The following is a 15,168-nucleotide window of genomic DNA, read 5'->3' on the forward strand; positions in this document are numbered from 1 at the left end:
TTGCTCTACTAAACTCTGCAGGAATCAAAGTTGTTGGACAACTCCTAGTTAGAGCAAAATTGAATCAGATTTGCAAATCAGGCTCCTGGGAGCCTCTTGTTTCATTTCTTGTAAATTACTTTCCATTTCGACTATATAACAGGAAGAGGGTTCATGTTAACAAACAACTCTACATGGTTTTCAGTTATCTGTTTTGGTTGCAAGGGGTCTGATGTATTTAGTACATCACAGAAGTGCTCTTTCCTTCTTGATCTAATTTTCCCCTTTAAATTTGTGTAAAGAGTTTTCCTCCTTTGTCTCTCACTGTATCTACTATCTTTGGTTTTTCATTGCTTAGTAGTTTGGTGATGTCCTTTCATATCCTTATTTTTAGAAGATTTTTAGCTCACCTGGCCATGAGATATATTGACATCACTTGAACAAAATGACCGGTTTGGATTTTTGATCAGTGAAAAAACATGGAAGCCATAACTGAAAATAGAACATATGGGTCAGACAGCAGATTTTTGCTTATACCTCCAAAATGAATTTCTGACATGGTTAAAAGTGTTCAGCATGATGAAATCTATCTGTGGTCAAATTTCGGCTGAAATCTGTTGACCCATGTTGGAGTTATTGCCCTTTTTGGAGGTTTTTTTTTTGCTGTTTTTTATGTTATTAGTTTCAAATATCCACTCATAAGAACCTACTGTACACAATTTAATGAAAGTTTGTATTACTGTTTTTAGTTTATCCTGCACAAAATGACTGGATTTTTGATTGATGAAAAAACATGGCTACTGTTTCTAAAAATAGACCATAGGGGTCAAAATACAGTTTTTTGCTAATATCCCAAAAACTTCTGAATTTCAAAATTCTGATGGAGAGTAATATTGTTTACCGTCAGAAGATGGACTTTTGCTGAAAATTCCAAAATGATTTGTTACCTATTTTAGGAGTTATGTCTCTTGAAACAGATTTTTTTTGGTCATTTTTCATGTGTACATCTCTCTGAAACCAGTTGCAACAAAATTTAATAAAAGTTGGCATTTTTTGAGGGGGTTTCTTGCACAAACTAATCATTTGATATTTTTCATCAGTCAAAAAACATGGCTGTCATTACTGAAAATAGAACATATGGGTCAGAATAGTTTTTTGCTTTTTTTCCTCAACTATAGAAGAATAATGAGAATGAAAGCCACTCATGTGATAAGCATGATATTCTGAGTTGACTGGAAGTATTGAAATTATTTTTTATGTGGCATTTTGCAATCATTTTCACCAGTTGCTCAGATGTCAATGATTTTTGGTTTCTTTGAGATAACATTGTGTTCTAAGTTGAATGGTGATGACAAAAGTTTGTTCTAGGGGCCATTTTCCCACTAATTTTTATACTTGCTTTGATTTCAATGATACTATACAGTAAATGTGGTCTCCTGAGTTGAATGATGATGGTGAAAATGTTGGATAGCCATGGTGTCTTAGGTACTTCTTCAACTTACAGCATTCATCAATATATTCTCTTCTTCAGCAATTGTTTGTCAAACATTGTAACAAAGCATGATACCTTTATTAGTTAGTTAATAGAGCATGGTCTGTCAGATGCATGATTCAGGCTCTTCAAGAAACTCTTCTTGTGCTTCACTGGCCAGTTCATCCACCCATTTCCTTCTGTTGTCTCTCATTCTTTCCTTGACTTCCTTGTCTTTCTTGCTGTATTGTTATCTGAGTTAAGATCTTAGGGACATTCTGATCTTGTTTTGCCTGCTTTGTGCTTTAGTGATCCTCTCGCTTCAACCTGTTTCTGTTGACTGAAAAAGTGAATTGTTAATAGCATAAAAAAGTTTGAAGGGATAATTTTTTTTTCAGAAATCAGTTAAGCAGGACAATTTTTGTTTAGAAGCTGGACTTAGTTAAAAATCATTGCTTAATGCTGTATAGCACCTCCATTTCTTGACTGATTCCTTTTTTGTGAATAATTAGTGGGAAAAAAAACTTGGACGTTATTGACTTTTACAGATATAAATGAAGAGAGACCATGCTTTTTGGCAGGGGGGACTTAACTAAAATCCTTAATTTAGGCTTGTCATCTGGATAGCACTTCCATTTTGAATGGATTCCCTCCATATTTTGGTGAATGGTTTTTAGCAATAACTGCTTTGATTGGGTTGATTTGAACAGAAATCTGTCAACTGGGGATGCTTGGTAAATATATTATACAACTAATAGGAGGTAACTTGATAAATGTTAAATACAGCAAAACTTGTCTTAACTGAACTCCTGTTGGACTTTAAAACTGGTTCAACAGGTGTTCTTTTTATCAAGGTTAAAAATAAATTTAAATTAATGTCTACATACTTTATAAAGTGTCTGGTTTAGACAGGTTTTCAGATTATTCAGAGTTTGGTTTAGACAGGGTTCACTGTTTAAATTGTTTAATTCCAGCCAGCAAGTACTTCCCCATATTTTTACTTTAGTGTTTTTTGCTTCTCCTTTTTAAATTCAAGATGACTAACACACAGAATGGTATTAAAGTTTACATATCCCTGTCATTCAAGTTGTTAAGGGATAATTGCCTTTAACCAATCAGTGAAAATATTTTTCTATTTTATTGTTTCCAACAATTAGTCAAGAATTTTTTTAGGGATTCAAAATTTTGATGTACTCCTTAGTATACCTATTGCATTGTTAGGCTTGTGCTTTTTATTGTATTGCTCAATAAATCCTACCATTATCATTGTTGGTGCAAGTGTGTTTAGTTTTAAAGTGACACCACTGAAATCTATAATGAATAGGAAGGTTTATCAATCTATACAATTTTGACATTTAAAACCTAATATTTCTCCACACCGTGGGTCTTCATAAAAAGTCTAAATTAACATACTTTTAAAGCCATCATTGAACTTTCGTTTAAATGTTACACTAGATGGACTAAAGATAACTCTCAATCAAAAGTATTATTTCTAAAGGATTTTTCTTTTAATATTGTTGGTGAATATTTTTACAAATATTTAATTAAATCAGTTGAAAACCCTTTACAGTAGCATAGGTATGTGTTAGGCCATAGATTTGTTCCTATTCTGTAGTGCTTGATTGTTTTATCAATAATTGAAAATCCTTTATGATAAAATATGTTATTTGATATACCAACAGTGAGAGATGTAGGAATCTAGTGACTTTAATGACAGATTTACCTTCACTGAAAAAAGGTAAGATTATGTTATGTATAACTTTGTAGATATTTCTGTCAGATATTGGTGCATGGTGCATGTTTTAATGTAAAGTATAAAGTAAAACTTTTTGTTGTTCTTTGTTGTGATGTCATACAGCATTACACATAATATGACAGTTCTTGGAGTTGTTACTTTGAAAGTTGAAGCAATTAAGGTTTTTATGCAACTTCACAAATTTTGCAGTCATATCATAACACTGCTGTTGTTTGCATCCTGTTTGTTGTCTGTAGACATTTGGTATTTATGGAATAGCTTTATAGGTTAATGGAACAGGATACAATTTTACCAGAAGGTCTCATATCAAGTTTATGGTTGATTTATTCTGGTTATAACCCTAACCCTGTAGAAATTAGAGCCAAAACAAAAAAAAAACAAAAACAGTATTCATTTTGATAGTCCCTCATCTTAATTTGAATTTTTTTTCGACTAAAATTGCCTTGTAGGAGCTCTCATGAAATGCTATTATAAAATTAATATGAATGATGTTCTTTTGAATTTGAGTGTTGTACTGTTTTTTTTCTTCACCAGCATCACTTGACTTGACCTTGTTCATCTGTCATGCTGAGAAATACTTACTTTGTGTAATCTGTAACTCAAAAAGTATTGAACCAATATTTTTTAATCTTTGCATTGTGTTTATATACATATATATTGTAGATACTTATCGCCTGTGATGAAGAAATTTTATTAATTACACCCTCACTTAATGAATGGATGGTATATTGGAATCATCTTGTTTATCTGTCCATCATTTGGTATGTCCTTCATCCATCTGGCTGTCATTTGATATGTCCTTCCATTCGTCTGTCCGTCAGTTGGCTTTACTTAGGCGGGGTATACATTGTAAATGATTTTGTTTGCTGTCCGAAAGTAACTCTCTGCATGTGGTTGTATACCTAGCATGATAATGTATTGAAGATGCACACTTATTATGGACAGATTTTACAAATGATTAATTGAATTTTGATCTATCAAACTTAGTCGTTTGCTATTACAAGTACATGCTTTACTTAAATTGTAATCCATATGATAGTTTTTTTAAAGTACTTACCCAAGTGGTGGGTCCAGGGGTGGCAGAGGGTTGACACTTCTCTTTTTATTGGAAAATTTGTCATTTTCATCTGTAAAATTAACAAAAAATGATGAATAATGTCTCAGCATCCCCCTTTTTCTGAGGAATCCTGGCTGGCACCCCTCCTTTTCAAAGTTTCTGGATCCTCTCCTGCTTATTCTTTGTATACATATTGAAGATATTTATATGTTGACAAACATGTAATGGTGAAGCAGGTCTAGACATGTTATCAACTTTGTTTTCTGTGTTATTTCCCTGTTAACTTAAAAAATGTGCTTTTTTTGTCTATGCCAGAGTGGGTGAAAAAAATGTCAAACATGCTCACAACTTTTGTTACTGTAATTAAATAAATGTTGTGCAGACATTGGAACACTGTTCTTTTATTTTTACAGAAAGAATTACTCTCAAGATTTTCATACATGTTTGACATGATGAAATAGATTATCTTTGATAACCCTGATAATCCAGCTTCCTTCTCTAATAGTCCCAGATTATATTGTTTCCCTTCTCTCATGGTCATGCATTATGACAGTTTCCCTTTTCTTTTGTTCAAACATCAAACAGTTTCCCTCCTCTTTTGGTTGTGGATTATACAGTTTTCTCTTCTGTCATAGTCACAAATTTTCAGTTGCCCTTCTCTTTTGGTCACTGTTAAGTATAGTTTTCTTTCTCTTATGGCCACAGATTATACAACATCTCTTTATTTTTGGTTTGGGTCATATTCAATTTCCCTACATATATAGTCAAATTTATAGTTTTCCTTCTCTTATGCTAAGAGCTTTCACTTTTGGTAAAAAATTAATTCAGTTTCCTTCCTCTTACAGTCACAGATATATAGTCTCCCTTCTATCAGGGATTATATGGTTTCCCCTCTCTTTAGGTCACAATTTATAGTTTCCCTTCTCTTTCCATCACATATTAAACCAGTTTCCTTTCTCTTCTGGTCACAGCTTATATAGTTTCTGTTCTCTCATGGTCACAACTTCCTTTTCACAGATTATGCAATTTTCTTTCTCTCATGGTCACAACTTCTCTTCACAGATTATAGTTTCTGTTCTCTCATGGTCACAACTTCTCTTCACAGATTATACAATTTTCCTTCTTTCATGGTCACAACTTCTCTTCACAGATTATACAGTTTCCCTTCTCTCATGGTCATGCTTCTCTTTAAAGGTTAAACACTCTCATGGTCACAACTTCTCTTAACAGATAATATACTTTACCTTTTCTCATGGTCACAAGTTCTCTTCATAAATTATACAGTTTCCCTTCGTTCATGGTCACGCTTCTCTTCACAGATAATACAGTTTCCTTTTCTCATGGTCACAACTTCTCTTCACAGGTTATACACTCTCATGGGCACAACTTCTCTTCACAGATTATAAATTTTTCCCAGGTTCTCCTCACAGCTCATTCAGTTTCCGTGGGAGAAAGGAAGGGAAAATCAGTTCAATGAAGCATGAGAATTATGAAAAACAGTCACTCATTAAACAAATTTCTAAATCATCTGTTTTGGGGTTGTTTTTTTTTTTGCAACTGTGGTCATGAAATTTTAGTGTTTTGTTTTTCAGCAGTCACCTGCATCAGGCATCATAGAAAGTTAATTTCCATGGCTTGAAAGCAATTTATTTTTATTGACAACTTATTTTAATACTAGAGAATGGATTTTTGTGAATTTGTAACATAAAGTTCCTTACACATAAGGAAGTTCAGTAATGATATGGAGGTTTAAACTGTTATGGAAGCAAGTACTAAATGAACATTTTGATTAACTGTTTATATAAATTAATTGTTTATAGATTAAATGTAAATGGGGTTGTAAAAAAAAAATTGTATTTTGTTAACAATTTATTAAATGCTATTCTTTTTACTGGCATGACCGATGACAAAAACAGGTCTAGCATCCTCTGGACTCTCTCCATCTGTCAATCCATTGGGTGTAGGGTTAAATATTTTGTGTAATCAGTTTTTCACTCTTTTCATGGTGCTTATGAATATAGATAATATATATAAATCTTTTATTTGGGCAAATTTGAAGATTTTGACCAGTCAGAACAACTTGGTCATTATTGTTACACTAAAAAATAATGTTGTATGAAGAAATTCTTCTTACATTTATATTAATTTCTGGAAATGTATGAGTTAGGGACCAAAGCAGCTACAAAAAGTCAACCAGTCTAACTGTTATAAATTTTAGAATCAGATTAGACAAATTATGGACATATTCATCTGCATATTAATTTTTTTTTTTGGTTTACATGAGAAAGGCTGAGTAGTTCTTGTTGACATATTTATTATGAATTTTTGCATATTGAACCGTAGCCATTGTTCACCAATACATGTTATGTATGGTGAATACTTTGTATGACCTGATACTGTTACCCTATTGAACCATTTTATATTATTTTTTATGTAATGATATGAGTACACATTAAAGATATGCTCATTTATTAAGGTAATAGGTATGTAAATAAGTAAATAATGTGCATAGAACATGAAAAATTACAAACAGTAATCGAAAATAAATAGAAGGTTAGCCGATTTAGTATCAGAGATACATGTACTGCTTTTGGAATATTCAGGACACCACTCCATTAATTTATATAGAAATAATGTTAAAATGCCCAAAATATTCAAGTTTTGTAGTTTGCATACTTCCATCAAAAAATATTTTCTAAAAATATATATATCAATTTATGAAAAAAAATCCTTTCTGTTGGTGTATAAATTTTATATGGTCACTGAATTACTTTTACCTATGGATGTTGTCAAACATCTTTTAAAGATTAGAAAAAGGCCAGATCATGATGTTCTTGGTCGAAATTCCCTATAACATTCGTTCATGTTGACTTTCAATTCCTTCTGTAGAAGTCAGAAAATTGCAAATGTGATTGAGATTTAGAAATTTATATGGTTATTTTGAAATTGCTATATCAATTTAATGGTGAAGATATGTGGGTTTATAAACTGGGTTAAAATCAAACCAACTTGTAATTACAGTCCCAGCATTTTATACTAAACTACTTGATTGTATAGATGTTTTGAAAATTGTATTATAATATGGCATCAAACATTCAAGATTTGAAGAGATTCACAACAAAATGAAACTACTCACACCATGTTATTAAATTAAGTACTTCTCTATCTAAGAATCGGGCAAAATGTGTTTAAGGTGTGGCACATGACGAAAAAATACACAAGACATTTTATTGCATTATCCAAGTATTTATACCTCATAACCTCCAGAAATAACCACCAGAGTATTTGTAAAGTTTGCCTTTTTAAGATATTGATAGGTCAAATTTAGTTGAATGCACTATGGAAAAAAAATAGCGAGAAAATTTTCCCAAACTGTTTCTTATATAAGCAGTAAAAAAATATATATGTCACCAATGCTTCAGGATAAATTTAAATAGCTTTTAAGTTGTTTTCTAGATGTATTTGAATATGTTTGAGGCAATAAGACCAAATTGAGAAAAATGATGTGCCACTCATTTGCCTGGTTCTTACACAGAATGGTACTTAAAAGTGCGGATCTTGTGGGGTCTCCATATTAATTTAAACTAGAAAAACTGTCAGCAATGCTCACACAGTTGATACTTCCACTCACTCATATGATAACATGCACCTTTTAACCTCCATTTTGATTTAGAACAAAATTTAAAATAGAAGGTGCACAATGGGAACATGTGTGAAAATTTCATTCAATTCCATTTAAAACTTACATTCCGTATGCAAGAGCTTTAAGAAATATGCATAACAAATTAACCCTATTGTTTGCCGTTTTTGAGATAATGAGGTACAAAATGATCCATGAATGCATCCTGAATGCATCCTGAAGCAAACCATTCAATACTGTGCCCACACGAGTTGTTGTATCCATAATAAACTGTAAGACCCTGTTAAGTGTGTCAAAAACATTTTGTTCACACTTGCCTCAAGTGAACATAGTTCAACTGGCTGCAGTCATATCATACTGTGCTTGATGAAGCTCTTTATCTACACCTATATTTGTAAAGTATTAAAATATTTTATTTACTTTATGTTCTTTTTTATGTCCATAAGTTTAAGTTGTTTAAATATATTTCGATTTTTGCACTTTGCTTTTTTTATGTTTAACTGTGGGGGTCCAGAGATTTGCAAGGGGGGTCTGGTAACCTAGGACCCCATTTTTTCGCAGGAATTTGCAACACACTCATTTGTGTTAATAATTAAATTATCCTTAATCATTAGAAAATTGATTGTGCCATACTGCTTTCTGAGTATTTTTTGATGTTTTAATTATAAAATATATCATTTTAATGGGGTCTGGGCTCTGTTGTTTGGATATGCATTAAAAGTAATTGTAGAGTACTCTGTGTGTACTATTTCATCACATTATTCTTTTGAATGATTGACACATTCACTGTACTACCCTGCAAACTGAAGTGTACTTAGTCAAGTAATTACGTCCACCATTCAGCTTTTTATACCTTATTTTAATGTTTCTTTGGTGTCATGTACAAAATGTTGTTTGAACAGTTAATTACTTACACTACTTAACATATTTAAAAAATTTGCTCAGTCGTATTCAGAGATTTCAGTGAAACAAAAATGTCAAAAGTAAGGAAAGGAATGCAAACAATTGTGTTTTTTTTAAAGAAATTGTAAAAATGCAAACAAGAATCTTAAAAAAGACTACTGACCAACCAACCCTAACATGGCCCTTGCTGGAAATCACTGAATTATTTTCTCACCTAATTAGTTGGGAAGGTACAGGCCATTTTACTGTAATAAATAGTAATGATGTCTAGAATCATTTTACTGTAATAAATAGTAATGATGTCTAGAATCATTTTAAAAGAAGTTTCTAAAAGGTATATTCAATGTTGGTGTTTTTTGTATCAGTATTGAAATAAATACTCCTCCTCTGGTAATTGCCTTTGTAATTTTCTTTGTGTAGGATGTGAAAGTAGAAAACGCTATCAATATCCTCCACAATTCCCATTATCATTTACATGAAAAAAAATCATTATTTTGTAAAGTAAAGTGATTAAACATTGATTTTGATTAGTAAGCGAGATCCTACAAAGTGTAACCAGCTCCATCACTAAAGAAGAAAGAACTTATGTCAGCAGTTTGAGAAGGCAGGATGAAAGCTTCCAGCAGATTGAGAAGACAGGATAAAAACTTCAAAAATTCCTAAAACATTGATGACCCCTATCAACTTAAGACATTTTTTGTATGGAAGATAAAATTTAAGAAACACTTGCTTCCAAAGGGTTGTAATTTTTCTATAGTGGAATTTTGATGATAACATTTTAAATGAGTTCTGTACGTTCTATTTCAGATTGTTTTTTTGTTTTTTTTCTGGTCAGATTTAAAGAAATCAAACTACCGTTTGTTTTCTTGTTTACCATTTATTGCTGGGTGAATAAATATGGGGTCAATTGTGGACAAGGCTATTTATACTTTTAAATGAATCATGGATATAAAACACTATGAATTAAAGTAATTATCAATAAAAATATGATTTACTTGGTTTTCATTTGAAGCTGTCATTTAAGGTTTTTGTTGAACTATTTGAATGATATAGTGGTACTTGATTTTAGAGAAGTTATCACAAGGGCAGAAATATTTGTAAAACACTCCTCTCTAGGTTCATATCAATTTCAAGGACCTGCTTTATGAAATGAAATGGGTATTCATTTAAATATTTTCTTGTTCTAAACAAATATTACTTTTGAGTTGAGACTTTTTCACTACTAAAATTCATTGTACCAAAAATTGATGAACTACTTGTAATTATAACATTGAAATTAGTATAGATTTCTCAATAGACCAAGCACAGTCATTTAAAATCCTATTTTCAGCCAGGGTTTCATTAAAAGACACTGCAGTAGATCTATACCAGTGTTGTATAGAGGCCTTGTCAATGTTGTGTTTTAAAATTTTATCAGTGAGAAACAATGGTCTACAAAGTGAACTTTAATAATGTTTCTTTTCATAAGACTTTGGGTTTTGTATATTACAGAAGTTTGTGAAAAAGTAATACCAGTTTTGGAGATATATTGGACCTATTTATGTCACTCAGTTACAAAGGATATTGTATACATTCTTCAATATAAGGTAAGTTGACTTTTTATGAAATAATTAGCTAAAATGGATGTGAAAAATAGTATGGGAATTTGCATAGCACATCAGGTTAATTTATTGTTTAGATGCAGGATTGATACTTTTCTGCCTAAACTTACTGTTTGATTTCCTGGATTATTTTGTGCTGCACAGAACATGTATTTTTGTGATACTAGAGTTTTTTATATATTCATTAATCCAAATACTGTTGATCGATGTATGGATTATCCAAAACTATAAATGATGGTTTAAGTTGCCCAAATACTGTCAGTGCCAATATGGAATGTCTAAATGACGTTAGTGCCAGTATGGAATGTCCAAATACTGTCAGTGGTGTCATGGAATGTTGACATACTGTCAGTGACAGTATGGAATGTCTAAATACTGTCAGTGACAATATGGATTTCCAAATACTGTCAATAAGGTTATGAGTGTCTAAATACATGTATTGTCAATTTCTAAATACATGTACTGTCAATGAAGTTATAGAATGTCCAGGTATTGTCAATGAGGTTATGGAATGTCCAAATAATGTCAATGTCTCAATACTATCAGTGAGATTATGGAATGTTCAAATACTGTCTGTGCCAGTAAGGAATGTCCAAATACTGTCAATGACAGTACGGAATGTCTATATACTATCAATGACAGTATGGAATGTCTTAATACTGTCATTGCCAGTATGGAATGTCTAAATACTATCAATGACAGTATGGAATGTCTTAATACTGTCAATACCAGTATGGAATGTTTAAATATTGTCAATGGCTGTATAGAATGTTTTAATACTGCCAGTGGCATCATGGAATGTCTAAATATTGTCATTGACCACATGGATATCCAAATACTGTCAATGATGGTATGGAATGTCCAAAGACAAGCAAAAAGGAGTAAGGATTGTATCATGCTTTATCTAGTTTTTCCTCACTTACTCAAAAGCAGAAAAAGTGTAAAGGAATATATCTTAATTTTTTTCTCAGTCTAGTTAAGATGTCAATACTCTTTCATAAGGATCTGATTTTGATATAACGAGAATAGGTATGGTGAATGTATCAAAGAGACAACAATCCCACTGGGATGAAAATGTCAGCCCAAGGCCACCCATTTGTCTTCAATGAACAATGAGGAAACCCTCACGTCACAAGGCAGGCTGCAGCTGGCCCCCAAACATCATTATACACAGGTACAGCGAAAGAGTTTCCCCTATATACTCAAGTAATGCAGAAATAAACTACAGATGAAAATGAAACAAGACATACAGTCATGATACAGACACCATCTTCTGAACAGTAACATAGAAAAAAGGATATGATTGCTTTTTTGAAGAAAAACTTTTTCTTAAGGTATTACTTGCATGAAAGGAACACAAGCTGTGTATGTTGACCTAATTTTCAACCTTGATTTTGTTTTTTGTTTTGTTTTAATGTTTAATTGAATTATTTGCTATTTCAATATTTCAATGACTTGGAAAACATTATATAATCTTCCCTAAATAGATTCTGTAGTAGAATTTTTTTACAATATCTTTATGTTGACTAAATTGTATAAAGACATGAAAACTGTGGTATATTATCTTCTGTCATGAAAGGTTGGTTTTTGTTTTTGTTTTTTTAAAATAATTTTTATAATATTTACAACATGGTATGAATAATTTTAATGATGGGACCATGATATCAGTAGGCATTAACAACTTGCTGTTAAAAGACTAAAATTCAAAAGCTTTCTGTTAAGTATGTCAAAAGTGGTTTTACAATTATGGGATAATGTTATGTAGATATTTAAACAGAACTTAACATTTGTGCTCTCCACTTAATTATTTTAATTGAAAATATTGGATTTAAATTTTTGCTTTGATTAAAATAGATGAGATAAACATAATGTAACTGTTTGATTGCTTTGTTTATACAAATGACCTAGGTGGATAAATTACGTTGATAAAATGGGAACCAAAGAATGCAAAAATTGACTTGTATTTAATACCATTTAATTTGAACACATTATTTTTATGATTATGTTGTGTGTCTTGTGTACGATTTACAACATGGAACTAACATCACATATAATCTCTTCTTCACCAAACAATACCTAAGTATTGACCAAATCATTTGGCCAAGATTACTTACAAACACCCAAAATTGTTACAAATAAACAAAATATTGTATTAGGAAAAAACAAACAAACCAAAACAAGTATTGAACTTGTATGAAGGTTCTTAGCCTGTGTGGACCTGAACAGTTTTGAATTTCCAAGTTTGAATCAGGGAAATGTGTTCTAATTGTTGGAAATAATTTTCCTTGTGACAATGTCAGGGTGTCAAGTCCCTATAAATTCCTGTATTTTCCTATAAATTTGAAGGTCCCTATATTTTCCCTATTATTCATTAAAATCCCTATAAAACCCTATTTATTGAGAAAAATCTGATATTTTTCTGAAATGATAAAGAAACACTGATATATGAAGCCTGTATGAATCATTAATATGCAATGTATCTCATTACTATTTTGTATGCAATTAAGATACTCATATATATATTAAATAGCTGTTTGTGGGAAAGTATCTTATATTCTATCTGGTGTAATCAGGGCAGCAAAATTTAAGCCATGTTTATTGATCAACATATACTCATGTTAGTAGAAAGACTTGACAAAGAGATAAATTTCGTCTTTGATTTGGCATATCCTTGTTGAAAAGTTAGTATTTAAGTCATTGAATCCTTTTGAAGAATTTAACTTTATCTTTAAGAATGACTTGCTTTAAAGATTTTAAAACGACAAATTTCATAAAGCCAGAACTAATTGAGGGCAAAACAGGCAAGAAATTGTTTAGGATTGATGTCAATAATGTAAAGAATTGCTTAAGTGATCAGGACATAGTAATAGGTGATAAAGTGAGACATCACTTGGTAAAGTTCTGAACAGAGAGAAAGCAACTGCTAGGAATTTGTGCATTTTACCGTAAATCAGTTGAGCATTTACAGAAGAGACTGCCACTAGAGAATGCCCTTATCATGAGTCTTAGTTGTCTCATTCCATTGAAAAAGGCTGGAATAGTCAGTGAGTCTGTCAGGTGTATTCAACAAATAACCAGACAAATAGAACCGACAATTGATCCTGTGTTTGTTACTGATGAGTGGAAATGTTATCTGCGGGATAGTAGTCTGCCTGTAGCAGTGGAGGATCAGAGAATTGACCACTACTGGAAAGAAGTATTTGACTTGAACGGTGATGATGGCAAAACTAAGTACAGACTATTGGAGGAAGTAATTAAAACAGCCATTAATGGCATATGAATGGTGAAGGATGCAGTTGCATTTAATGATCCTCAACATAAACAGCCAAGAAACTTACCTGTCATAAAGGAATTGATCAAAGCTTTGAAAACTGCACATGTTTGTTACCAAGCAAGGCTTGAAGAAGAAAGAATTAAAAAGAATTGGAATTATCCAAAGCAAGGGAGAAAAGGGAAAATGTAGAAATATTAAAGAGAAACGAGAAGAACTAGCAGCTACCAAAAAAATTGGACTAAGAGACTTACATTTGTAGAACTGTCAGAAAGAGAAACACATGTTAAGATTGATACAGATGCAGGCAATGCCCTCCTTACAGAAGGAAAAATGACACTAGAAAAGATAATGAAGGAAAAGGACATAGGTAGATCATCTCTTCTGGTTACCCAAGTGATGATGGATACTGGTACAAGCAAATCAGAAGAAGGGGAAAAGCTTAGTGTTATGAAAGGTCACGTCTCTTGGGGGAAAAGATGACACAATGCAGGCAAAGCATGGTACAAAACATCATGAAAATTGTCATCTATCAAGTTCAAAATAAAACAGGATGACAAGGAAAAGCAGTTCTAAAAGCAAGGGAGAGAAATCAATTAAGAGAAAGAGTAAAACAACTGCAGCACATTAAGAAGATAGAAAGAAACAAAAGCATCAAGGACATTTTCATGTACTTGTTAGACATTTTGAATATTTGTTTCTTTAATTTTAATGTGATATAAAAAGTAATTTTATAATGGCTCAATGTAAATTAGGAAAAATGATAAATGGGAGGAAAGGAAATGGTTGTAGGGGAGGGGGCCATAATACTTGTACTTAGAATTGATGGTTATATATAGGTTTTGTATCAGAGATATAAGAGCTGGACAGGAAACTAATCAAAGTCAAATGTCCTTTTATTTTACAATGTATGTTGTCATATTATTCCAATTTTTGTTAAATACCAAATTTTTTAGGTTTGTAGGCTGAAACCATAGACTGTCAGCACAAGTCATTCAATAAAAACCCTATATATCCCTATAAATTTATTTAAAAATCCCTATTTTTGCCCTATAAATTGAAAAAAATCCCTATATTCCTATATTTTTTAGGCCAAAAGTGGCTTGACACCCTGCAATGTGATTTGGGCATATCCTAGTAGTTTAACCCCTGTCTACATTCTGTCGTATTGTACACTTTTGTCATTTCTTTATTCAGACTTTTTAAGCTCACCTGGCCAAGGGCCAAGTGAGCTATTGCCATCACTTGGCGTGTGTTGTTGTGGTCGTCATTAACAATTTTTCAAAACTCTTCTTCTCTGATACTACTTGACCAAATGGAACCAAACTTGGTATGAATGTTCCTTTGGATATCCTGCATAGAATTGATATAATGATTTTTAGTCGTTTGCCTGCCATTACAGAAAATAGAACATAGGGGTCATAGAGTAGATTTTCACATACATCTCCAAAACCTCCAGGTTTAGCCATATTCTGACATGAGTTAAAGTG

The 15,168-nt window shown here is 31.9% G+C and overlaps 1 protein-coding gene across 4 annotated transcripts in view; it reads left to right on the forward strand.

The window, feature by feature from the left end:
* The first annotated feature begins 2,891 nt into the window (after positions 1 to 2,891).
* Positions 2,892 to 15,168, forward strand: part of LOC148623673 (uncharacterized) — a 39,434-nt gene continuing 27,157 nt past the window's right edge. For 2 of the 4 annotated variants that reach the window (XM_088565669.1, XM_088565667.1), the window contains exons 1-2: positions 2,892 to 3,188; positions 10,298 to 10,392. The gene's annotated coding sequence lies outside the window, so the exon portion shown is untranslated. Of the gene's footprint in view, positions 3,189 to 10,064; positions 10,393 to 15,168 lie in introns of those variants that run through there. The other 2 variants (XM_088565670.1, XM_088565668.1) reach the window with 2 other exon arrangements.

Source organism: Perna viridis, chromosome 2 (assembly GCF_037379345.1).
Source record: "Perna viridis isolate PV_CMFRI_1.1 ecotype Kerala chromosome 2, ASM3737934v1, whole genome shotgun sequence".
NCBI lineage: Eukaryota > Metazoa > Mollusca > Bivalvia > Mytilida > Mytilidae > Perna > Perna viridis.